At 37.9% G+C, this 25,875-nt stretch overlaps 1 non-coding gene across 1 annotated transcript; it reads left to right on the plus strand.

Annotated features, from left to right (window-relative positions):
- The first annotated feature begins 13,905 nt into the window (after nucleotides 1–13,905).
- LOC141644522 (small nucleolar RNA R71) lies at nucleotides 13,906–14,012 on the plus strand. The gene has a single exon (XR_012544136.1). It is a non-coding gene; the product is annotated as a small nucleolar RNA R71 (small nucleolar RNA).
- The last annotated feature ends 11,863 nt before the right edge of the window (nucleotides 14,013–25,875 follow it).

Below are 25,875 nucleotides of genomic sequence, written 5' to 3' on the forward strand. Positions count from 1 at the left end.
AAATTCTCCACTAACATTTGACAACAATTAAACTTGATTTCATAATATTGTTCAAAAATGGACCCAAAAATACAAAATTTATGCTATAAACCTCAAATTAAATCATAAAAATTTCAAATAATTTCAAAATTTGAAATTTAAACTCATGAACATTCTGGAAAAATACCATGACACTCATAATGTTCAAAACTTAGGTTAAAAATTTCGAAAATTTATCGAGAAAAACAATGTTGTGGTTTATCGATTTTAACAATTATGTCCATAAAAATATGAGGAAAAAATAATTTTTTATCAACTTTTCACTTTTAGATCTAAAATATATGATAAAATGCAACATGTGACGTTTTTCCTTTAGTCATGAAGTATGTTTTAGCATTATTACTAATTATAGTCACTATTTATGTGATTTTTCATTAAAAATTCATAAATCATGCATAAAGACTTCATTATGGCCAAATATTTTACACACATCTTGTAAAATTTCATTTGATAACATACTAAATTTCCCTAACCAGATTCGAAATATAACGCATATTAACCTATTTACCCATTTAAATACGATTTTCACTTGAAAAATCCATATTTCAAGCAATACAACTCATTTTATCATGCAAATTAACAGGACATCAGTAGATAATATATGTGAAAACATATCCACAAACCAATGAAAAAATCGAAGTTTGGCTATTTTTCTTCCAAACATCACATTTTTATCATAAAAATCACATTTTAATGCCAATATTATATAAAATGAACAATAAAATCCATAAATAAACCAAAATTTCCTAAAAATCACTTAGGACCAGAAACGTGTAACATGCAAGGTTATTTTAAGGTTTATCTTCATAAAACCAAATTAATTAGTTTTGTATGTTAATCACATAACTCGGAAAAACTATAAACCGATTTGCATGCAAACAACCTAAGGCTCTTGATACCGCTTGTTAGAACAATATAATCTCATTAATTAATATATTCATATATGAATTAATTTATTTAGTCATAAAATAAATTGTTGATCTTATGCATGCAAACTAAATAACAAGAAATGAGAAAATCGTTTTCTCACCATCAAAAATTCGGCCAAATGGGCACAAATGAAGGTCTCCAACCTTCATTTGTTCTTGAGCTAGAAAATACATTAGGATGATCATCCATGACTTCAAATAGAAGCCCTCCAATAAGTAGCACCCAAGACTATCCCAAAATCCCACAAAATAATATGTACTAGATATTTGTAATGTGGTTTACCTTAAAATCGATTACTAATACTCATATACTACTACTAGTATCATTAGTGATTGATTTGTACAAATTTGATTCATAAAAATTAATTTTTATGAAGAACAAGAGAGAGAGAGTTGTGTTTTTCATAAAACATGAGAGAATGAAAAATTGAGAAAAAACTCTCAATTGTTGCATGTGAAAAAACCGGTGGGTATGGGGGTTATATGACCCTTTTTCTTTTTCCTTTTTGTCTTCACAAGACTAATTAGTGTAAGCCTTTGTCATAGTCAAGTCACTATCAAATGTCATAGACAAATGAATAAGACAAATGAATAAGACAAAACTTCTAAAATTGCCCACCAATTTTTTCAGTTATTATGTGTAATATGGAGTCCATTTTATTTTTGTCAATTGTACAATTTTATGTCATGTGACATGTGACATGTCTTATGTCATGTTTTAATTTAAAATGCATATTTATCAAAATAAATATCATTTACAAATTAAATAATCACATTTAACAAATTGACTAGTAATTCAAAATTACTTTCACATAAAATGGTCATTTAAATACTAGTTAGTATAATTCACAACATCTTTTAATTATAACTAACTTCTCATTCTCATTTCGCGTGTTTCGCAAACACCGATTAATTTTAGTAATATAACTTCTTAAATTACTATATAAAATCTTATTTAATCACATTATAATAAGATGTCATTTTCTCTCTTATGATAATAATTTGTTCAATTTTAAGGAATTAATTAATCTGTATCGTCATACAATTAATTAACCTTTTTCAATTAAGGGAATCGTCGTTTAGGTGTGACCTCAAGGGATCAACTGATTACCACCGTCGCACGACAGTAATGTCAAACTCTAGCCAGCCAATCATTACCGATATGTGTGGACCAGTTGACTATATATGTAATGTATCATCCCTTTCGTATTCTTGTTATGAGATTTAAATATGTGATCAATATGATCGACAATTGTGATCGCATTATTGTCGGGGACACTTACTCCAATAGGATCTGCCCTGTTTATGAACCGATCGATGAAGTCCAACATTCGCACTCCTTTAGAGGTCACAAGATGGTCAACCTCAGCTCTTGTTAACCCAAGCAGATCTCTGAAATTATTCTTATACCCTTGAGAAGTAGAGGACATAGCAGGCAAATGCTCCGGGTCCCAACCACCGTTGCAGCAATTTCTTCGGGAAATGGGCAAATATCGCCTCCAGGAAAGGCAAATACGTGATAATTCGGGTCCCAATATTCGAAACAAGCATCTAGGAACGGTTTGACTACCTTGACCAAATTCAAACTGAAGATCGATCCAAAATTATAGGCACCCATATCGTGTTTTTCCACATTAGAAAACTCATTTGTCCACTCTTTCAGACGAATTTCAAGATTATTCATGATGTATGCATAATTAGAGAGCTTTTATGTAATAAGACGGAATAATTATGTTAACAAAACCTCCCTCGGCGTCTATATTTATACTAAAAGCTGTTTCCTAAAATCTGTCAGGACGGACACACTGGGAACAGGCGCAACACCTGCTTCGCCTCTTCAAAGGGACGCAGCTCCTGCTGCGCATGTTCCTCAACGTTCTTTCTGTGATTTTCCGCGTTGGATCTTTCCTAATTCCTCCAAGAATAATTTCCTATTCATATGGTTTATTGTTTTGGTAAATCCGGCAAATTACCATGTTGTGCGTATCCTAAATTCCGCGGGCACGCATTTCGAGGCGATATCCGCATTTTCGTCATTTCAGCACACTTATACATTCCTTTTTAAATTTATTTTTTGGGGAATCATTTCACCAATTTAGATATTCATTTTCAAACTTACACATTTTCTTTTAAATTTTCTTTTTTTTGGAATCATTTCACCCCCAGTACATTTCACATTTCAAACTTATGTTTCTATTTTTTTCTTTTTTTAGGGGGTAACCCTCCTTACCGTCCAGTAAATTTCAGTAAACTTTTTGTATTTTCGAGTCTTTGTCTTGCACTAATTTAGGCCATGTGTACAAATATGTGTTTTATATGTAACCTCTGTGTACATTTCGGCAGCATGACGGCGTAAACCGTCATCTACCAAACCTGTTCAAAGCTGACCTGCAGGTACAAACAAGGCAACCCAACAGCAAAGGCATTGAGTCCATCATACACAACCAAAAAGGGAATATGTACACCAAACTGGGGGCTCGAGCCCAAAACAAAAGGCATAAAGTGCAAAATAAAGGTTCCAAAATGTACAAAATGTATAAAGTACAACAACAAAACGACAAAGAGCAACAAACTACAGCTGGTCGCCGCCTAGCTCTGTGACTCTCGCCTCGAGAGCAACGATCTCGGCGTCGCGGACCTCTTTCTCCCTCAGCAGGCGAGCTGTCTCATCCCGGGAGTGGGCAAGCTCTCGCTCCAAGTCACGCTCCCTCTGCGAACGACAATAATTGGCTCATGTCAATCATTTCAAACACAAATAAAGTTAGAAAATTCGAAAATGAAGTAAACGGAAGGTTCATACCTAACGTCTTCGACCGCCAGCAAGTGCCTCGATGGCAGTAGCTTGTAGCCGGTTGGCTACCCTTCACAAAAACACGAACCAGGATGGCGCAACCTACATTTCAAGGATCCTCAATAAGTTGATAGGCTTAAAAAAGTGTATTCTTATACGGAAGCTGATTAAATTAGGGAGAATACCCTCCGATTCAGATGCTGCCACTCGTCTAGACCTGCATCTCTCACCACCGCATCGAGGTCGTGAAGCTCGGAGATCGTCCTCATCCCCCTCGCGTCAGTGTACTCGAGGGTCTCGGGGTATTCGGGGGGCTCGATGCCCGCCACCTCAACCTACTGCTAAATCCAAATTGTTTTCATTAATTGATGATCATTCATCATGTTTTCATGTCAATTGAAAGGGAATAAAACACTTAACACAACTGGCCAGTACGCCAGCCTCCCGAAGAGGAACGTCGAGTAGTCCTCACCAGGAAGAAGGAGGGCATCGCCACCGACGCCAGCTAAGTAGCCTCCCTCTCAGCGTCGGAAGGATCCCTTAACATCGTCCGAAGAGGATCGATGGGAACCATCAGGACATCTCGGGAGCACTAACGAGCCAAGCGCTCACCCAAGTACCACAAAGGACCCATCGACGTCCTCAAAAGCAACCGGCTAGAGCTCCTAGGTCGAAGGACCTCAGCCACAAAAGGAGGAGCACCAGTGTAGTCCGCCCAAGGCCTAGGCACCCACTATAAAAAGCCAACAATAGGTCATTCATATGATCGGTTCCGAAAGGAAGCAATGAAAAGTAAACAAAGAAAAGTGGCTCGAAGATACTCACGCCGTCCAGCTGCAGAGCGTTCACCTCCCGTCGATAGGCGTCGTGGAAGGAACGCTGACTCTTCGTGCGACACATCACCCAATCCCTCACGACGGGATAAGCTCTCTCCCCTGGCTCCGTCCTCTTGGGTGCGAGGTCCGGATAGTAGGAGTACACCCACGCTTATAAAACAAGATAGTTAACGACGAACTTTCGTGATTTGATAAAGAAATGATCTTTCATGAAAATAAATGGAGATTCATACCTCCAGCACAGGTCCAATAGTGGCAGGAGAAGTCCCCTTCTGTATCAAATCCGGACGAACCATGGCCCTCATATAGCGAATGAGGACCGCAAAGCTAGCAGTGACCCAGTCCCAACGGCCTAGGCCACCCAAGTCGGAAAGGAAGGGAAGAAGCTTCGTCGATAACCTCTCCCCCTTTTCTCCGAGGTAGATCAAAGACAAGAACCACCAGAGCCACAAACGAGCTCTCTCCTCCGTAGTGCAAGGAGGAGGAGCCGTCTCCCTCCCATCGATCACCACCATCGCCGGTCTCTTCCCAGCAAAACAATCCCGAACATAGGAACTAGGCACCAACCCGGGCACCGCGGCAGCCTTCGGCATCAAGTTTCAGCCGATCAAGCTCCTAGCCTCAGCCGAGTCAACCCTCATGGCTATCTCCGGCCACGCCACTACCTCAATCTTGCACGGCAAGCCATAAATCATGTCGTAGTCCTCCAACGTGACCCCAACCTCACCGAAAGGCATGTGAATGGTAGAGGTCTGGTCAGACTAAATCTTTTCGGTAACTTGTCGTTAGGATCACCTAGACCAAAACACAATTTATAGCTTCACAAACAACTCTACAATTAGTAAAGAGGCAAGTATAGGTCGGATCCCAAGGGACGGGAATTGAGATGAGATTTCTATTGAAACTAGTGGTGCCTTAGGGGTGTCACAATTTGGGTTGATGTAGAAGGTCACTAAACTAAATAGCAATGAAAATAAAAAAGCAAGATGAACTAAAAGGGTTGTAAACAATTGATAAAAAGCACTAGGGTGTCATGGGGTCATAGGGGATTCATTGGAATTGATCATACAAACATGTTCTCAAATTATAAGCAAGCAATTATTGTTGTGATGGATTGAGTTGGGTTATATCTTACAATCCTAGGAAAGTTTGGGTCCCGGAGCCGAATCGATTAGATTGTACAACACCTACAAGTCGACTTAGTCTTCCCTACTCAACAACATGCATGGTTTAATGAGACTCGAGTTGGTTTATGTCTTACAAGTCTCATTGAAAAGATAGGTGATGGGTAAAAAATGCAAGGATTCATAGGCTCGCATTTCATCAAACATAATATGTGCATGAGTTGAGATCAAAACAAGCAAGCAAATAAACCATGAAAGCATATTAATTTAAGCATGAATTATTCCCCATGTTGGTTTCCCCTAATTACTCATTAACCCTAGCTATGGAACTACTCACTCATTATCATGTTGAACATGCTAGCAAGGTTGTCAATCATACCAACAAAGTGAAACATGATGAACAAATGAAAGTAATCAGCAATAATTAAAAAGGGATTAAGAAAATTATACCTACTAATGATTCCAATAATAAAGCAAAGAATAAAAGAAGTACTTGATGCTTGATTGAGAGGTTGTCAATCTCCCAATAATAACCCAAATAATCTTCAATTACCCAAAATAAAGGATGAACAAAATAGAGATTAAGGAAATAAAACTTGTATTAAAACTTGATTAATTGTTCATTACAAAACTAAAGAGAGATTTGATTGGTATTAACTACTCTAAGGATTGATTAGAAGAACAAGCTCTTCCAATTAGACTAATGGGGTATTTATAGTGGAAATTAGGTGGATGCATTAGGGTTAACTATGGGCTTAAATGACGATTAAGTCCCTACTTAGGGAAACGCCGGTATTTTCTGAAGGATGGGCATCTTTCTTGAAGCTTGAGGAAACGAATTTGCGCTGCCTTGGAATCCGTGCGTCTTAGGCTCGGGACGGCCGGATTCTATTGTCTCTGCCCGGGCGTCTTTGGGAGAAGACGGCCGTCTTCTGGTAGCTGCTGCCCGGGCGTCTTGTATGGAAGACGCACGGATTGTGGTGCTGGGGACGAGCGTCTTCAGGACAATCCGCACGGATTGCTGCTCAGCCTTGTTTCTTCTTCTTTTCTTCCCTTTTCTTCATAAAATCCTTGGGGATTTCCTTGGGGATGCAAGGATCTTTTCTCATCATTGCCCATCTACTATAATATGTACAAAGGCCTTCTAATCTTGTCTCTCCTTGATGCTTGGTCATTGAATTCAATCAATTTAGTCTCATTTTGCCGTGAAAATGCAAGGTTTGCACTCCTTTCCTACCAAGGACACAAAACCTCAAAGAATATGCAAAACAAAGAACAAAAGACAATAAATGACCCAAATATGCATTAAAAAGCATGGGCACAAGGCTAATTCGGGGACTAAATATGCTCTAATTATGGTCACATCAAATATCCCCAAACCGAACCTTTGCTCGTCCCGAGTAAAGAGGTGACAAAGACTAGGACCATTATTTAAACTAACATAATAACATAGCCGATATGAGACAATTAGCGGGTCTCACTCCGCCCCTTCAACTCACAACAAGACAACCATGAGGTAGGATGCCTTCTTGCAAGGCAAGGTGGGTCTTGCCAAAATGGCGACACATCCAAACATTAAGCACACAAAATCAAATAATGGATGCATCTACAAAAGGAATAGCCACTTCCTCATCAAGTGGCGGAGTCAACTAAAAGAGAACAAATTTAAGAGCATTTATTCCGTCACAAATACTAGTTCAACAAATCACTAAGGCTAAGAGGATGGCACTAAATCACCTCCAAATGGTGTTAAACTAGACTACTTTCGTCCTCAATTTCCAAATAATTTATTCAAGAGCGATCGGATGGCGTGGAATGATGATCCCCATGATGCTAATAGCATATGACATGACAAGTCTCGAGTTCTCTACAAAAGTAAAAGTCATGGATCGTCCCAAGCTCGACAAAGTGGCTTGACAAAAACGCTTTTTGGGAATGAAATGCTCAAATCGTTGTAAACAAGGGTGGATATGACTAGCATTTAAAAATTGACCTCATTCAACTTTCACATTTCAAAAATTAGAGATGGGGTTTGTCCCTTCCGTGCTAATTTCCTTTGCTTTCGCCAATCGCTTATTAGGCAACCGGTTAACCTCTAGACAATAACTTTTCGGGGTGATAGTCACTCTGTCTTTGGGCGGTTGAATTCACAACCGTGTGGGGGTCCAATTCAATGGAACCCTCTCGAAAGCACATCGAAGTGGTACGCCTCCATCAAAACAACTAAAATTCTCAATATTTCAACATTTCATAATATTTGAGGTTTCCTTGGCAATAAAACGTTTCCACATACAAAATCTTTGAAATGAGCACTCCAAACTTATTGGTAGAAAGTATTTTTGGGTTGCCATACCACAAGGTCAATCAAGGTCACCTAGACAAGTTAACCAAGTCCACATCGCATCACGGGGTTGGATAGGTGACTCACATGGAAACCCTTGACTAGGCTTTGGGTCATGGGTCGAAAGACACTAGTATGACATAATCTAGGGTGTTTTACATCCATTCTAGTAGGCGAAGTTTTAAGTTGAAAAAGTATTTGTAATGGCGTAATTGCTCTTGTCAAAGTTCCCAATTAGGCACTTTTCAAAATATTTCATCTAAATGCAACTATATGCCATGATGCAACTACTATATACATCCTAATGCAAGTGATTCTACCAACTAATATGAAATATAAACTAAATGCAAGTCCTAAGTTCACATTGTTATACCGCATCAATCAAAATAAAGCCACATAGTCATTAACATAAAGAGGAAAAAGGAGATTGGAAAGATCATACCATGCGGTCTTCAATATCCTCATGTCTCGGATGTGGCGTAGTCGATCAATGTGAACAAGGATAGAACAAACACAATATATACAATAATATATACATGACTACACTACAAAGGAAATGAACATGTTTATGGTTTTTCAATTTTCAAATTTTTATGGTTTTTCGAAATTTTTCAAATTTTTTTTTTGGATTTTTGAATAAAAGTTAGATTAGAATTCCCCATCCCCACACTAATATGGGCATTGTCCTCAATAGCCAAAATGATGGGAAATTATTTAAACTTGATGCATGATTTCTACACTAAATGCAAGCTACACTAATCTACACTACATGATGCATGGTTTTTGTTTATGACGGAGAGGATAATTTAGATTACCTCCCGTTGTGTATGTATGTACTTCCTCAAACCGAGTTAGACATTATTGCTAATGTCCTAAGGTTGGGTGTTGTTCATGCACACACTATGCAATGCATGAAACTAAATTTGTCACTTTGGATTTTCAAAAGGTGGGAACAATAAAATGAGAACACCTCAATGGGGCAGAGGTGTTAGTCCTTTATGGTGCTAGGACTACTCCAACAATAATCAAGATAAATAAATAAAACAAAGAGAGAAATAGACAAACCTCAAGAGGGTAGAAGCCTCCAAAGCTTGCTAATCTTCCATCATATCATCACTATCATTATCTTCCTCACTAGAAGTGGACCCATCACCACTTCCTTCTTCACTTTGTTGTTCACTTTGTTGTTCACTTTGTTCATCATCCTCTTCTCCTTCTTCACTAGCCTCTTCATCAATGTTATCATCAACCTCTTCATCACCGACAACCTCATTATCACCCGAAAACTCACCCCTAGATGCACTCGGAAAGAAGACTTCCCTATCCGCCCAACTAGGCAAAGGACATGAAGGGTCAAGTAGTCCTTGCCTAGCTAAGTGAAGGAGGGGTGGATATTGGGCTAAGTAAGCATCTTCCCGGTCCTTGAAGGCTTGCTTGTGCATCTCTTTCATAAGAAGAGTCATATAATCTTTGCTTGCTTCAACACCTTCGGGTTTGAACTCTTGGTACTTGAAAGGATAGGGTGGTGTGATAATGGAAGAGGAGGGCATTTCAATTTCAGCCTTTTGTTGTCGGATAATGTATTCGGCCTCTTTTGAAAGGGGAAGGAGATAGTTGGTCCGGTGGACACTTAAACGACAAATTTTCGAAGGCAAAGTAAAAGATCTAGCCTCACTAGTGAGCCACCCATACTTGGTGTCAAGAGGGTTATGAGAGACCCACTTGTACTTGTTTATCATAGTATAAATATCAATGAGATGACCACCCTTTTTCGCCACATACTTGTTATCCTTGTTGAAGTTCGGATCAAAGTATTTAGCTAAAATAGTGACTAGACTTCCATTCACAATAACGGTAGTGCCTTTCTTCCCACAATCAAAATTTAGCCATCTATCCACCAAAAGCCTTAGAGAGTTGAAAGGCTTGGTGAATTCCCTTCCAATGTTCAAGGCCGACTCAAGAAGAACAAAATCGAGTTTGGTGAAATGGTTGGTGTCTTTTCTTGCAATGATGGTGTTCCCTATGACCTTGTGCCACACTCTAATGCCCGGATGGTGGACTAATAGAGCGCGACTAGCATGAAAGTTCTCAAATTTCCTTCCGGAAATCGCCTCCCAAAGAGGGTCGGGGTCATATTTGCCAAACATTCTTGAAATAACTCGGTGAATCACTAAGACCCAATGCTTTACCCATTTCCTCAAAGGAGATGCGCCTACTAACATTAGCTAGGCGGAACTCGATGGTTTCCATAGTCTGTACCTTACTGACTTTCAAAGAACTCAAAAATTCTAAGGTAAGGGAGGGGTATGTCAATTCTTTTGTTGTAAACAATTTCTCCAACCCCATGGCTTTAAAGAAGCCTCTAGTTTGCTCAAGGACACCCAACTTATCTAAGGCATCTTCACAAATAAACTTGGTGGATATAAATGATTTTCTAGCAAACTTGGCAAAAGTGTCCCTATGGGATTTGGAAATGAAAATTACCTCCGGATAATTCGAAAGTTGAGCAATTTCCGGAGTAGTAGATGTTGTTGCTTCCATGGGAGGTTGTTGTTGTTGCACTTCCAAGTTTGGGCTAGCTACCACCATAGCCAATGCTTTCTTTGCTTGAAGACTCTTTTGTCTTAATGAGAGTGCCTTTGCCTTTGGTGCCTTTGTTGCTTCCTTTGTCCTTGCCATTGATGAATAAACCAAGAAAAGAGTGAAAATCTTCAATTCTCTAATGTACCCAAATCGATTTAAAGATGAAAGGCTTTGCCTTTATGAATTCAAAAATCGACTCAAAGGTTGAAGATTTTGTGCTTGGTTTTGATTTTTGTTGAAATAGGAGTGATTGATTTGTTGTTAAAGGGATGTTTTGATTTGATTTTGGTGAATGTTGTTAAGGAATCTTGTTTTTGTGATGGAGAGGATGAGGGTTTTGGAGTTATGAGGGTTTGTGGGTAGTGTTTTTGAATGAAGAAATGAAGAAATGAATGTGGGAGGGGGTTTATAAAAAACCCGAAAAATTTGAAATGCATGGGGGAGACGGGCGGCTTTCCTTTGGGTCGGCCGGATTCTGCCTGTTCTGGGTTGGGAAATTCTCGCCTAAAAACGGGCGGATTGCAGCAAAGACGGGCGGATTTGAAAATGCGGGACGGGCATCTTTCAGAGAAGACGGGCGGATTCCTTTCCAGGGATTTTTCTTGTTTTCCTCAGCCAAAAAGACGAGAGTCTTCTCTTTCAGGACGGGCGTCTTTATGAAGACGAGCGTATTCTTTGCAGGACGCCCGGATTTGCTAACAGTCCAAAAATTTCAAAAATTCAGCTCATAAGGACGGGCGTCTTCTGCCCAATATGCCCGGATTGCCTGAAGACGGGCGGATTCTCTTGAAACCGCTAGGATTCTACCCCTTTTTTCCGGATTTAGTTCCATCCGTGTACCTTGCATATCCCTTGTCATTTTTCATTCTTCACAATCTCGTGTTCTTCATTGTGGGGGCACTACTAAGGCATGAATAGCCTAGGCAATTGCTATCCCCACACTAAGCTAAATCACTACACATCAATTGAAATTATTAGTCCCTCCTTCACTTCTCTCAAAAATGATAATTATCTTGATCAAGGCTTAAAAATCCAAAAATGACAAAAAAATGCAATACAAGAATTGAAATGCGAGTTAGGGAGTTAGAAATATTTAAAAAAGGTGGTTTAGGGAGGACTCCACCAAACTCTCATTCTTGATGAGATGTCAAGGGGGCATGTCCAAGGTGTTGTTGATGTTGCTCAACACCTTGAAAAAGTAATCAAAAGCTTGTTCATTGTCGTGATAAAGTTCTTCAATAGATCTTTGCCCTTGTTGTCGGTCTTGATCGATGGCATTACCAATGTAGGGATTGCAAATCCCTTCAAATTCGTTGTCCCAAAGACCACACACTTCATCTACTTGATCACTAAAGATCACTTGAGTTGATAGAGACAACTCTCCCATTATCTTGTTTTGGCCAATGAGGCCATCTTCTTTATTGCTTGACTTTGGTGAGCTTTGCAAGCTCTCTTTGTTACAATTCACTTGCTCTTTGAATGGAGCATCTTCAATTTTCTTCTTCCATTGGAGTTCTGACTTCTTCCTATCATCCTTCCGGCTATAATGATCAATCATAAAACATGGTTCATGTAAATGGGGAGCTCTCATAGTTTTGTCAAGATTAAAAGTTATACTCTCATCTCCCACTTCTAGAGTGAGCTCTCCATGTTTTACATCAATCACCGCACCCGCGGTGTGTAAGAAAGGTCTTCCTAGAATGATTAGAATGTTGGAATCATCTTCCATATCAACAATGACAAAGTCCACCGGGATGAAAAATTTCCCAATTCGCACGGGAACATCTTCCCATATCCCTAATGGTGTCTTCGTCGATCGATCGGCCATTTGGAGTGTAATATTGGTGCATTTAAGCTCTCCCATCCCCAACCTTTTACTCACCGAGTACGGCAAAACACTCACACTAGCCCCTAGATCACATAAGGCTTTGTTGATCGTGGTGTTGCCAATGGTACACGGTATTAAGAAGCTTCCCGGATCCTTGAGTTTTGGAGGTGAACTCCCTTGAAGTATTGCACTACTCACCTTAGTGAAGGCGATAGTCTCAAGCTTCCGGATCAACTTCTTCTTTGTGAGGATGTCTTTCATGTATTTTGCATAGGCCGGCACGTGATTGATTAATTCTGTGAAAGGAATTGAGACTTCCAAATTCTTCACAATTTCCATAAATTTTCCAAGTTGGTCATCAAATTTGGGCTTGGCTTGACGGCTTGGAAAAGGAAGTCTAATCACAATGGGCTCCTTGTCCTTGACCTTGTCTTCATTTTTCTTTGAAATTTCTTCTTTTGATGATTCTCCATCTTTGGAGTTTTGCACAATTTTTTCCTTATCACTAGCTTACACAACTTCATCCTCAACTTGCTTCTTCGGTGCTTCATACCTTGTACCACTTCTCAAGTGAATGGCACTAACCGTTTCATGTCTTGGGGGATTACTTTGAGGTGGTAATTGCCACTTTTGTCTTTGTGAACTTTAAGATGCTAGTTGAGTTAATTGGGTTTCCAACATTTTGGTGTGAGCTAGGATGTTGTTGATGGTGGTCTCCTTTGCTTGAATATCTTTTTGCATTTGAGTGAAAAATTCTTGTTGATTCTTTTGCATTTGGAGGACCGCTTTTTGAACATCAAAACCTTGGTCATTTTGTTGATTGTATGGATTTTGATTTTGGTAACATTGGTTTTGGTTGTAAAAGGGTCTTTGATTTTGGTTTCTCATGGGAGGTGGGTGTATGTTGTTTGAGGGTTTTGAACATTTTGGCTTTTGTATGAGAGATTTGGATGGAATTTGGTGTTTTCATTGTAATAGTTGGAATAAGGGGTACCACTCTTGTATGCTTGGAAAGCATTCACTTGTTCATTTGTTCCCCTACATTCACTTGAGTCATGTCCCAAAGTTCCACAATTCTCACATATCCCACTTGGGATTGATGAAGATGCCGTCATGGCATTAACATGATGCTTTGGTGATTTTGAGGCTTCTTCAAGTCTAGCCATAGCTTTTTCAAACTTCAAATTGATTGTATCAATGTGAGCACTAAGTTGAGCACCCAATTGAGTAACGGAGTCCACTTCATGCTTTCCTCCTCTAGTAGCCTTGCGAGGTCTACAATATTGTGAGTTATGGACCACCATTTCCTCAATTTTGTTCCAAGTTTGATTGTCATCAACTTCGGTGAACATTTCATTTGATCCCATGTTGAGAATGTTCCTTGAATCTTCATATAGACCGTTCCAAAATTGTTGAACCAAGAACCACTCGCTAAGTCCATGGTGAGGACATGAGCGACAAATTCCTTTGAACCGCTCCCAAGCTTCATACAAAGATTCTTCATCCCTTTGCTTAAAACCCGTAATATGAGCTCTTAGCATGTTAGTATTTTCCGGTGGGTAAATTGTTTTGTAGAAAGCTAGAGCCAACTTCTTCCAAGAATCAATTCCGAGAGTAGCCTTGTCAAGGCCCTTCAACCATTGTTTCGCGGTGCCAATTAGAGAAAAAGGAAATAAGACCCATCGAATTTGGTCTCGAGTTACACCGGTTTGAGAAATCGCATCACAATAGTCACAAAAGGTCTCCATATGAGAATGAGGGTCTTCACTAGGCATCCCCCGAAATTGGCTACTTTCGACTAATTGGATAAATGCGGATTTGGCAATGAAATTTCCGGTCAAATGTTTTGGTATGGGAGTACCATTGGGTTGGTTCTCCTCGGTGGGTACGGAATGTGATGAAAACTTAGGCATTGTGGATTGATTTTGTGTTGTATTTTGTGTTGGGTTCTCCTCACCTTCTCTTGCAAAAGGGTTGATGAACTCAATAGTTGGTTGAATATCTACAACCTCACTAATACCTCTCAAATTTCTCCTAGTAAGTCTTCTATTGGTTGTAAAAGTTCTTTCAATTTCACGATCAAAGGGTAACAAATCACCTTGTGACCTTCTAGACATGCAAAATATCAAACAACTTGAAAACAATTAGAACAAACCTTGAGGAGTTTTACTTCCTCAAGGCAAAGAAAGACACTACTAATAACAATATAAGAAAATCTAAATCATGTTAACACCGTCCCCAGCAACGGCGCCATTTTTGGTCGGACTAAATCTTTTCGGTAACTTGTCGTTAGGAGCACCTAGACCAAAACACAATTTATAGCTTCCCAAACAACTCTACAATTAGTAAAGAGGCAAGTAAAGGTCGGATCCCAAGGGACGGGAATTGAGATGAGATTTCTATTGAAACTAGTGGTGCCTTAGGGGTGTCATAATTTGGGTTGATGTAGAAGGTCACTAAACTAAATAGCAATGAAAATAAAAAAGCAAGATGAACTAAAAGGGTTGTAAACAATTGATAAAAAGCACTAGGGTGTCATGGGGTCATAGGGGATTCATTGGAATTGATCATACAATAATGTTCTCAAATTATAAGCAAGCAATTATTGTTGTGATGGATTGAGTTGGGTTATATCTTACAATCCTAGGAAAGTTTGGGTCCCGGAGCCGAATCGATTAGATTGTACAACACCTACAAGTCGACTTAGTCTTCCCTACTCAACAACATGCATGGTCTAATGAGACTCGAGTTGGTTTATGTCTTACAAGTCTCATTGAAAAGATAGGCGATGGGTAAAAAATGCAAGGATTCATAGGCTCGCATTTCATCAAACATAATATGTGCATGAGTTGAGATCAAAACAAGCAAGCAAATAAACCATGAAACATATTAATTTAAGCATGAATCATTCCCCCATGTTGGTTTCCCCTAATTACCCATTAACCCTAGCTATGGAACTACTCACTCATTATCATGTTGAACATGCTAGCAAGGTTGTCAATCATACTAACAAAGTGAAACATGATGAACAAATGAAAGTAATTAGCAATAATGAAAAAGGGATTAAGAGAATTATACCTACTAATGATTCCAATAATAAAGCAAAGAATAAAAGAAGTACTTGATGCTTGATTGAGAGGTTGTCAATCTCCCAATAATAACCCAAATAATCTTCAATTACCCAAAATAAAGGATGAACAAAAGAGAGATTAAGGAAATAAAACTTGTATTAAAACTTGATTAATTGTTGATTACAAAACTAAAGAGAGATTTGATTGGTATTAACTACTCTAAGGATTGATATGTAACACCCCGTATTTTATTAAGTTGGATAAAATTCTTTTAATTGCTATTTTGAATTTAATTACATCATTTAACGATTTATATATTTATGCTTAGCTAATTAATTAATTTCATCATAATTCGATACGTTAATTTTAATAATCATTAATAAGTTTATTTAAAGTTAGTTCGAGTTTACTGAAATTAGTTCGAGTTTATTTATTTAATAATTTCCGTTTCTTTACGAGTCCTTATGAAAGTTGTTTTAAGTAAACCCGAGATGGATTTTGGGAACAAAACCGTCCAATTAGCTATTTTGAGCTTATTTCACTAAATTAGCAATTTTTATTAATATCCGTTAGTTTCGTAAAAATCGCTAATAATTCCGTTTCAAGCCGATTTCTTATTATTTACGTTAACTAGCTGAGTTTATTTTATTTTCACTCATTAAATTTATTTATTATTGATTCCGTTTTATTACTGAAACTTTTACTAAAACCGGTTAAATTTAACTCGAAACGGTTTTAATAACTATCGAAGTTTCTTAACGACGAAGAAACGTACGTATAATATATAGCAGGCTAGCAGGCTCGTCACTCATTCTTTCATTTCCCCACGTCTCTTTTCTTCTTCTTCGTCCTTCTTCGTCCTTCTATTTGTTCCTTCTTCAACTTTTGTCTATAATCCGTCCTGGTGCTCCGTTTGTCATCCGTTTTCAACTATTTTTTTTCCATAGCGCTCCTCTCGTCGTTCTCGTCAATCCGTTGTAAGTAAAATTCATTTTCGTCATGTATTTTTACAAACCCATTTATATTTTCAGCTTTATTTTTTATAAGACGGTTGTATGTACTAAAATAGACGGTCTTGTAGAAGATTTGTTAGTCATAAATGATTAGTTCAATCGGAAAAAGGTAACAATTATAGATTACTCGATATTACTTATAAAATATGTTTATTTCGAATGCTGGTTAGTCTGTTTTATAATTAAGACGGTGTATAATTATATATAGGGATCCTTATGGATGTTAATTAGTCAGTTGTATAGTTGAGACGGTGTATACTGATATGTGGAGATGATTGAGACGGTGTATACTGACCTCTAGGGATCATTTGGGATGCTAGCTAGTAAGTGGTATATTTAAGACGGTGTATGCTGACATGTATGGATTGTTTTGGGTGATAATTGGTGTGTTTTATAGTTGAGACGGTGTATACTGACATGTAGGGATTGTTGTGGACTGATTTGGACTCTGTGTTGGGGCGATTTTTGTAGTCTTTAGGGTCTTTTTTTGTGTTGCTTTATACTTGTGGATTCCCGCTCTAAAACCGTTTTAAATGCTGACTAAGTTGGCTCAGCTAGGACTGTTTTTAGGCGCGAGAATGGAGTCTTAAGGGGACGATTGGTATTCTGTTTTGGACTGATTTTTGGGTCAGGTTATGAAGTAGGGTGAAGGGTGGCTATGGGTAGTCGGGTGGTGGTCGTGTCAGACTCCTAGTGGCCTGGCCGTGGCCTAGGCAGTGGCCTAGCTAAGTCACGAGTTTGAGGCCATGTGTAGTTGGTGGTTAGGCCGAGTTTAAGGTTGTCATAATCATTTTAGAGTCGTGTCTATAATTTGTTTTGACGCTAGTTTGGTTTATTTAAAATATAATTAAATTAATTTCCGTCTCATATTTTATATAAAGATAATTCGTTAATATCGTCCTTTCACATAATTTTTTAGGTGCCTCATATGTGGTTGAAGATGAAGAGTAATTTTGGGTTTTAGAAGCTTTTTCAAGTTATTACTTGTCTCTTTGCTAGCGTAAGGTAACTATTCCGAGTTACTCCACGAATTAATGTCACATTAGTAGTTAATGTTGTGCTTGTTGTTTGTTAAGTGTTTAGGTGATTGATAATGTGTTACTTTCGTTTTTCACATGATAGAAATTGGAAATAGCATGAGAATAATATTGCGATAAAATTTGTGATTTGGGCCAAAGTAGGCCAAGACTCTAAGCTGGGCCAGATTGACCGAACGAGTTTGGTCAAACTAGGTTTAAACCAGTCAGCCTCGATTTGACCGATGACCCGTCGTGGGACTCGGGTCGAGGGTTTGTCTTTGAGGTGAGATTGGTTGTTATTGGAAATTTTATGTTATGTCTTGATATTTGTAATTATCATTTCACATGTTGGTTGTTGGATGAATTGGTTGCCTTATACTTCAGTCTTGTTGCCTCTTTGCCATTTTAGCTTGTTCTCATGAATTATGAAATTAACGGTTAGCTGGAATTTGGATTATTATTGATAATGGAGATATTGTTGGATTGTCACCTTGAATTGGGTATCCTACTTGTCTTGTGTGGTGTGGGCTAAAGTATTCAAGTGGAACTAGTGGGACTAGGTCCTAGGTGAGTATTTCGGCCTTCATCATAGATAGGTCATTATAGTCTTTGACGAGTGTATGTTCACCGCTTAATAGCCTCTGTGTTCCGACTTGGTGGGTTTATATCCAAGTTGGGGCATGACCTCGTTACTTATTTTGAGAGTAAGTGGTCAGCTTAAGTACTAGCCAACCCTTTGGTGGACTCCTTAGGGTACTCACATGGTTTTATACAATTGTGGGTCTTGGGTGCGGTGGTGTGTATCCGCATGTCTAGGTCTGCGCAGATTTTAGGCTAGGGTTGTGTTGTGTCTTGGCCATGTTTTGATAGAACCTCGAGCCAAGATACCGGTTCGATTACCTTCCCTACCTCGTGGTATAGACTCGAGTTCTGAGTGACTATTGACCGTACTAAGAACTTATGCCTGTCTTTGATATATTGCCCTTTCTTGTTTGATGATTCTATGAATCATAGAAGGTGAGATGCAAGCCGGCTATGGTTGATAGAGTTTGGATTCCTGGATGTTATGTGATTCACATGATAGTGTAGTATGAGTCGGTCTAGTATTCACATGCTAGGATTATGTGTTGTTATATTGTTGTTCACATGATAAGCACGATTGTCTAGCATCTATATGCTAAGGCATTGTGTGATTCGTATTCATATTTTTATGTTTACATGTCATATTATTTATGACATTTCGTGGCTGGGAGAACTCGGAGTTACTCCCCACTGACTGTGGATTTCGTATTTGTATAAAATGCGATTGACAGGTAGGTGATGCATATATGGGGTACACGGACGAGCTAGCGAGCAAAGTAACCTTGGAATCTAGATTGACTTTATTATATTGTGACTCTTAAACACTTTTTATGTCACATACATTTTCGGGACATATGTCTCCCTTTCTCATATTTGGGTTGTATAACTTTGTTTCACGACTTTAGCGATGGTTATGTTGTGAAACTTCTAGTTAGACCTTGTATGTTTGACACCTTCCAATTTGGATATCTTTATAACAGGTTCAGGTTTTACAATCACAGGTTTTTACCCAATTGAACCTATTACAAACATATCCATGCAGTTTTATTCTAGAATTACGTGTTTACTTTTCCGCGATAAGTGAGGGTGTCACAGTTGGTATCAGAGCATATTTGCTCCCGACGCACGTTTGTGCACCCCAATATAAATAACTTGACCTTAAAATAATAAACTTGAGAGATGGGTAAGATGGGTAGACTTAGGACCTTATGTTGTAGTCTCTTTGTGTTTGCTCTTTGTTAGGTACTAACCTGTTTGTTGATTGTCATTTGATAATTATTGCGTTCTTGGATCAATGACCGTGAGCTTATCTATAGCTAATGGAGTTATTACCCTTATTATAAAAAATTTTTGAACTAAAGGTTTTGAAAATATTTTAATGTTTTTCACTGGTTTTAACGTCAATTAGTGTTAAAGCTTGTTATTGGAGACGCCTCGATAATTAGTTTTATCATTTGTTGGTGTAAAAATGTATTTTTATGTCTTTGAATTGGAATATTGATGTTCTTGAGTGATCGCCAAGAGTATCACCGTTCCATTGAAAGGACACTTATATTTTAAGAAGATCAAGATTTAGTGCCTATTCTTTGAGGATTGAAGATTTGTTCAACCTTTGAAGAATGCTTCTACTTCCTTGAAGATGTTTCTCGTTCTTTTTGTATCTCGCCTTATTCTTAATCTCTTGGTGCTTATCCTCCTTCTAAACTTCCTTCTGTTTTACTTTAAAAGCTACGCTTGTACTCCTAACTTGTCCTTTGTTCTTTGCTTATCCTCCCTTAACGCCATTAGATAGTACTCTTTCTTGTGAGAAATGTTGACCTTGGTTGGAAAATTCGACTTTTGAGGAGATTGTTTGTGTCTGACCCTTAACCCTGGTTTTGAGAGGATGTGATGTTAGAAAGACTTAGGTAATATGATGAGACATACTTAGTGATTCTTATACCTAGTTCCTTGACAAAGTGAGTATAATCGATTGGTGGATTCTTTGTGTTAGGAATGAGTTGCCTATGTGATTAAAGTTATAGAACTTGGCTTTGTTGTTTATGTTTGGGATTTGAAAGCTTAGTAGGTTGAGCGTCGTCACCTTAGGAGTAAACATGAGATAAGTTTAGAATATGAATTTGGAAGAAAACCCATTTTTAGATATTAACAATCCCGTATAGATTGGAAATGTGATTTGGTGTTAGTTGTTCCTTGAGAACTTTGTTGAAATGTCTTTGTCAATTGATTCTTTGGTTTTTTAAAACATTGAGGTTATGTCGAGTGCTTGAGATAAAGAGATGCTTTTATACTTGAGTGGTAGATTTGCTTTAGGGAAATCCTAATATGTGATAAGCTAGGTGGAAGAAGAATCTAACCGATTTATCACTCCTTAAGCGAGCGTTTATTTTACCTTGACCCTTGTTTTGGTATTTGGTCGTTGTGTTATAAAGGTACAATACCCTAATAGACGTGACCTTGTTAGAGAGAACCTTAAGTTTTAGGAAGCGTATGGATTAAGCCTTAAAATCCTCTTTCATACCTTTAATCGTTTTCCTCCCTTTCGTTCATACCTTGGTTGGATTTGATTCTTAAGTATAAAAGTTCACACGTTATTTCCTTGTCTTGAATACCTTCCTAATTCTAATATCTCTTACTGGTTGGTAACTAGTTATCTTTATGATTCGACTCTTTTAGTATCACGTCTTGACATATTCATATATCCCTTTTTAAATTTTCTATCATTTCCTGACCTGGTTATTACCCTTTGTTTCCTTAGTGGAGTGATGACATTGTTGTTTGAAATTTGAGTATCTGCCGTTTCCTTGTTGTCTAATTTCCCTTTCTCCTCGATCATAAGCGTTACCGTTCATACCTCTTTTTCTCGCTTCATCTTGCTCCTCCTTTAAGTTTGACACTCGTATCTTGTGAAACTCTATATTTGACATCCTTGTAATTTTGACTTCAATTTCTACCCTATGAAATTCATTATAGCTCTCTTGTTGCTTAAGTTTGAGCTCTCTTAACATCCTTTGTTTCTATGCTATCTAAGTTACTTTCCTTTTTGTACAACTTCTAAACTTTCAAGCTACCAGTTTCGATTCATTCTTAAAAGTTTATGTCACTTCTGCAAACCTAACCTATTTTTGAAGACTTGAAAATGAAAATTTGATTTAGTTCCCTATTCCTTCCTTGAATATAAACTCATTTATCGTAATTTTAATTACTAGACCCGAGATTTCGTTAAGTTTTGTCCAATTTCTGTTAACTTTGATCTATTTATGACTTCTTTGTCAAAGTTTAATGTTACACTTTCAGGGATTTGACCCTCAATTGGGTTTAAAGGTGAAACCTTTATTTCTCTTTTGGCTTTTTGCAAAAGAAAATTTGAGTAGATTACCTTTTCTTTTGATTTTAACGTTGATCGGATGTTAGAACTCGTTATTAGAAACGTTTAATAACTTGTTCTACTCTTGTCGACGAGTGATTTTCGGTTTTAAATTTGTCTTTGACTTGGAAGGTTAGCGTTCTTGTGTGCACAACAAGAGCAATTTCGTTCCATGAATGAGACTTATACTTTTGAAAACTCTTCATTAATGTTTTCGAAAGTATTTTGATTTTTGATTTATACAAATGATTTGCCTTTGACCTTATCTTGGATTTGGAATGTGATGTTCTTGAATGCGCAACGAGAACACTTCCGTTCCTCTGATGAGAGTCTGGTTATGTCGGAAAATTTTAGTTGAAGTTCTTGAAAGAATTTTGATTCTTACGATAAGTGACCTTTTAAATGTTTTGGTTACCGATTCCAATTTCAGTTTTATTTTTATAACCTTTCATTTATACTTTCAAGTTTCGAGGACGAAACTTTTTAAAAGATGGGGTGATTGTAACACCCCGTATTTTATTAAGTTGGATAAAATTCTTATAATTGCTATTTTGAATTTAATTACATCATTTAACGATTTATATATTTATGCTTAGCTAATTAATTAATTTCATCATAATTCGATACGTTAATTTTAATAATCATTAATAAGTTTATTTAAAGTTAGTTCGAGTTTACTGAAATTAGTTCGAGTTTATTTATTTAATAATTTCCGTTTCTTTACGAGTCCTTATGAAAGTTGTTTTAAGTAAACCCGAGATGGATTTTGGGAACAAAACCGTCCAATTAGCTATTTTGAGCTTATTTCACTAAATTAGCAATTTTTATTAATATCCGTTAGTTTCGTAAAAATCGCTAATAATTCCGTTTCAAGCCGATTTCTTATTATTTACGTTAACTAGCTGAGTTTATTTTATTTTCACTCATTAAATTTATTTATTATTGATTCCGTTTTATTACTGAAACTTTTACTAAAACCGGTTAAATTTAACTCGAAACGGTTTTAATAACTATCGAAGTTTCTTAACGACGAAGAAACGTACGTATAATATATAGCAGGCTAGCAGGCTCGTCACTCATTCTTTCATTTCCCACGTCTCTTTTCTTCTTCTTCGTCCTTCTATTTGTTCCTTCTTCAAATTTTGTCTATAATCCGTCCTGGTGCTCCGTTTGTCATCCGTTTTCAACTATTTTTTTTTCCATAGCGCTCCTCTCGCCGTTCTCGTCAATCCGTTGTAAGTAAAATTCATTTTCGTTATGTATTTTTACAAACCCATTTATATTTTCAGCTTTATTTTTTATAAGACGGTTGTATGTACTAAAATAGACGGTCTTGTAGAAGATTTGTTAGTCATAAATGATTAGTTCAATCGGAAAAAGGTAACAATTATAGATTACTCGATATTACTTATAAAATATGTTTATTTCGAATGCTGGTTAGTCTGTTTTATAATTAAGACGGTGTATAATTATATATAGGGATCCTTATGGATGTTAATTAGTCAGTTGTATAGTTGAGACGGTGTATACTGATATGTGGAGATGATTGAGACGGTGTATACTGACCTCTAGGGATCATTTGGGATGCTAGCTAGTAAGTGGTATATTTAAGACGGTGTATCTTGACATGTATGTATGGATTGTTTTGGGTGATAATTGGTGTGTTTTATAGTTGAGACGGTGTATATTGACATGTAGGGATTGTTTTGGACTGATTTGGACTCTGTGTTGGGGCGATTTTTGTAGTCTTTAGGGTCTGTTTTTGAGTTGCTTTATACTTGTGGATTCCCGCTCTAAAACCGTTTTAAATGCTGACTTAGTTGGCTCAGCTAGGACTGTTTTTAGGCGCGAGAATGGAGTCTTAAGGGGACGATTGGTATTCTGTTTTGGACCGATTTTTGGGTCTGGTTATGAAGTAGGGTGAAGGGTGGCTATGGGTAGTCGGGTGGTGGTCGTGTCAGACTCCTAGTGGCCTGGCCGTGGCCTAGGCAGTGGCCTAGCTAAGTCACGAGTTTGAGGCCATGTGTAGTTGGTGGTTAGGCCGAGTTTGAGGTTGTCATAATAATTTTAGAGCCGTGTCTATAATTTGTTTTGACGCTAGTTTGGTTTATTTAAAATATAATTAAATTAATTTCCGTCTCATATTTTATATAAAGATAATTCGTTAATATCGTCCTTTCACATAATTTTTTAGGTGCCTCATATGTGGTTGAAGATGAAGAGTAATTTTGGGTTTTAGAAGCTTTCTCAAGTTATTACTTGTCTCTTTGCTAGCGTAAGATAACTATTTCGAGTTACTCGACGAATTAATGTCACATTAGTAGTTAATGTTGTGCTTTTTGTTTGTTAAGTGTTTAGGTGATTGATAATGTGTTACTTTCGTTTTTCACATGATAGAAATTGGAAATAGCATGAGAATAATATTGCGATAAAATTTGTGATTTGGGCCAAAGTAGGCCAAGACTCGAGTGGGCAGTTGACCGAACGAGTTTGGTCAAACTAGGTTTAAACCAATCGACCTCGATTTGACCGATGACCCGTCGCGGGACTCGGGTCGAGGGTTTGTCTTTGAGGTGAGATTGGTTGTTATTGGAAATTTTATGTTATGTCTTGATATTTGTAATTATCATTTCACATGTTGGTTGTTGGATGAATTGGTTGCCTTATACTTCAGTCTTGTTGCCTCTTTGCCATTTTAGCTTGTTCTCATGAATTATGAAATTAACGGTTAGCTGGAATTTGGATTATTATTGATAATGGAGATATTGTTGGATTGTCAGCTGAATTGGGTATCCTACTTGTCTTGTGTGGTGTGGGCTACACTATTCAAGCTGGGACTAGCTGGGACTAGGTCCTAGGTGAGTATTTCGGCCTTCATCATAGATAGGTCATTATAGTCTTTGACGAGTGTATGTTCACTGCTTAATAGCCTCTGTGTTCCTGACTTGGTGAGTTTATATCCAAGTTGGGGCATGACCTCGTTACTTATTTTGAGAGTAAGTGGTCAGCTTAAGTACTAGCCAACCCTTTGGTGGACTCCTTTGGGTACTCACATGGTTTTATACAATTGTGGGTCTTGGGTGCGGTGGTGTGTATCCGCATGTCTAGGTCTGCGCAGATTTTAGGCTAGGGTTGTGTTGTGTCTTGGCCATGTTTTGATAGAACCTCTGAGCCAAGATACCGGTTCGATTACCTTCCCTACCTCAGGGTATAGACTCGAGTTACAAAGTGACTATTGACCGTACTAAGAACTTATGCCTGTCTTTGATATATTGCCCTTTCTTGTTTGATGATTCTATGAATCATAGAAGGTGAGATGCAAGCCGGCTATGGTTGATAGAGTTTGGATTCCTGGATGTTATGTGATTCACATGATAGTGTAGTATGAGTCGGTCTAGTATTCACATGCTAGGATTATGTGTTGTTATATTGTTGTTCACATGATAAGCACGATTGTCTAGCATCTATATAATAAGGCATTGTGTGATTCGTATTCATATTTTTATGTTTACATGTTATATTATTTATGACATTTCGTGGCTGGGAGAACTCGGAGTTACTCCCCACTGACTGTGGCTTTCGTATTTGTATAAAATGCGATTGACAGGTAGGTGATGCATATATGGGGTACACGGACGAGCTAGCGAGCAAAGTAACCTTGGAACCTAGATTGACTTTATTATATTGTGACTCTTAAACACTTTTTATGTCACATACATTTTAGGGACATATGTCTCCCTTTCTCATATTTGGGTTGTATAACTTTGTTTCGCGACTTTAGCGATGGTTATGTTGTGAAACTTCTAGTTAGACCTTGTATGTTTGACACCTTCCAATTTGGATATCTTTGTAACAGGTTCAGGTTTTACAATTACAGGTTTTTACCCAATTGAACCTATTACAAACATATCCATGCAGTTTTATTCTAGAATTACGTGTTTACTTTTCCGCGATAAGTGAGGGTGTCACATGATAAGAAGAACGTGCTCTTCCAATTAGACTAATGGGGTATTTATAGTGGAAATTAGGTGGATGCATTAGGGTTAACTAAAGGCTTAAATGACGATTAAGTCCCTACTTAGGGAAACGCCGGTATTTTCTGAAGGATGGGCATCTTTCTTGAGGCTTGAGGAAACGAATTTGCGCTGCCTTGGAATCCGTGCGTCTTAGGCTCGGGACGGCCGGATTCTATTGTCTCTGCTCGGGCGTCTTTGGGAGAAGACGGGCGTCTTCTGGTAGCTGCTTCCCGGCGTCTTGTATGGAAGACGCACGGATTGTGGTCTTTGGGACGGGCGTCTTCGGACAATCCGCACGGATTGCTGCCCAGCCTTGTTTCTTCTTCTTTTCTTCCC

Source organism: Silene latifolia, chromosome 2 (genome assembly GCF_048544455.1).
Source record: "Silene latifolia isolate original U9 population chromosome 2, ASM4854445v1, whole genome shotgun sequence".
Classification (NCBI taxonomy): domain Eukaryota; kingdom Viridiplantae; phylum Streptophyta; class Magnoliopsida; order Caryophyllales; family Caryophyllaceae; genus Silene; species Silene latifolia.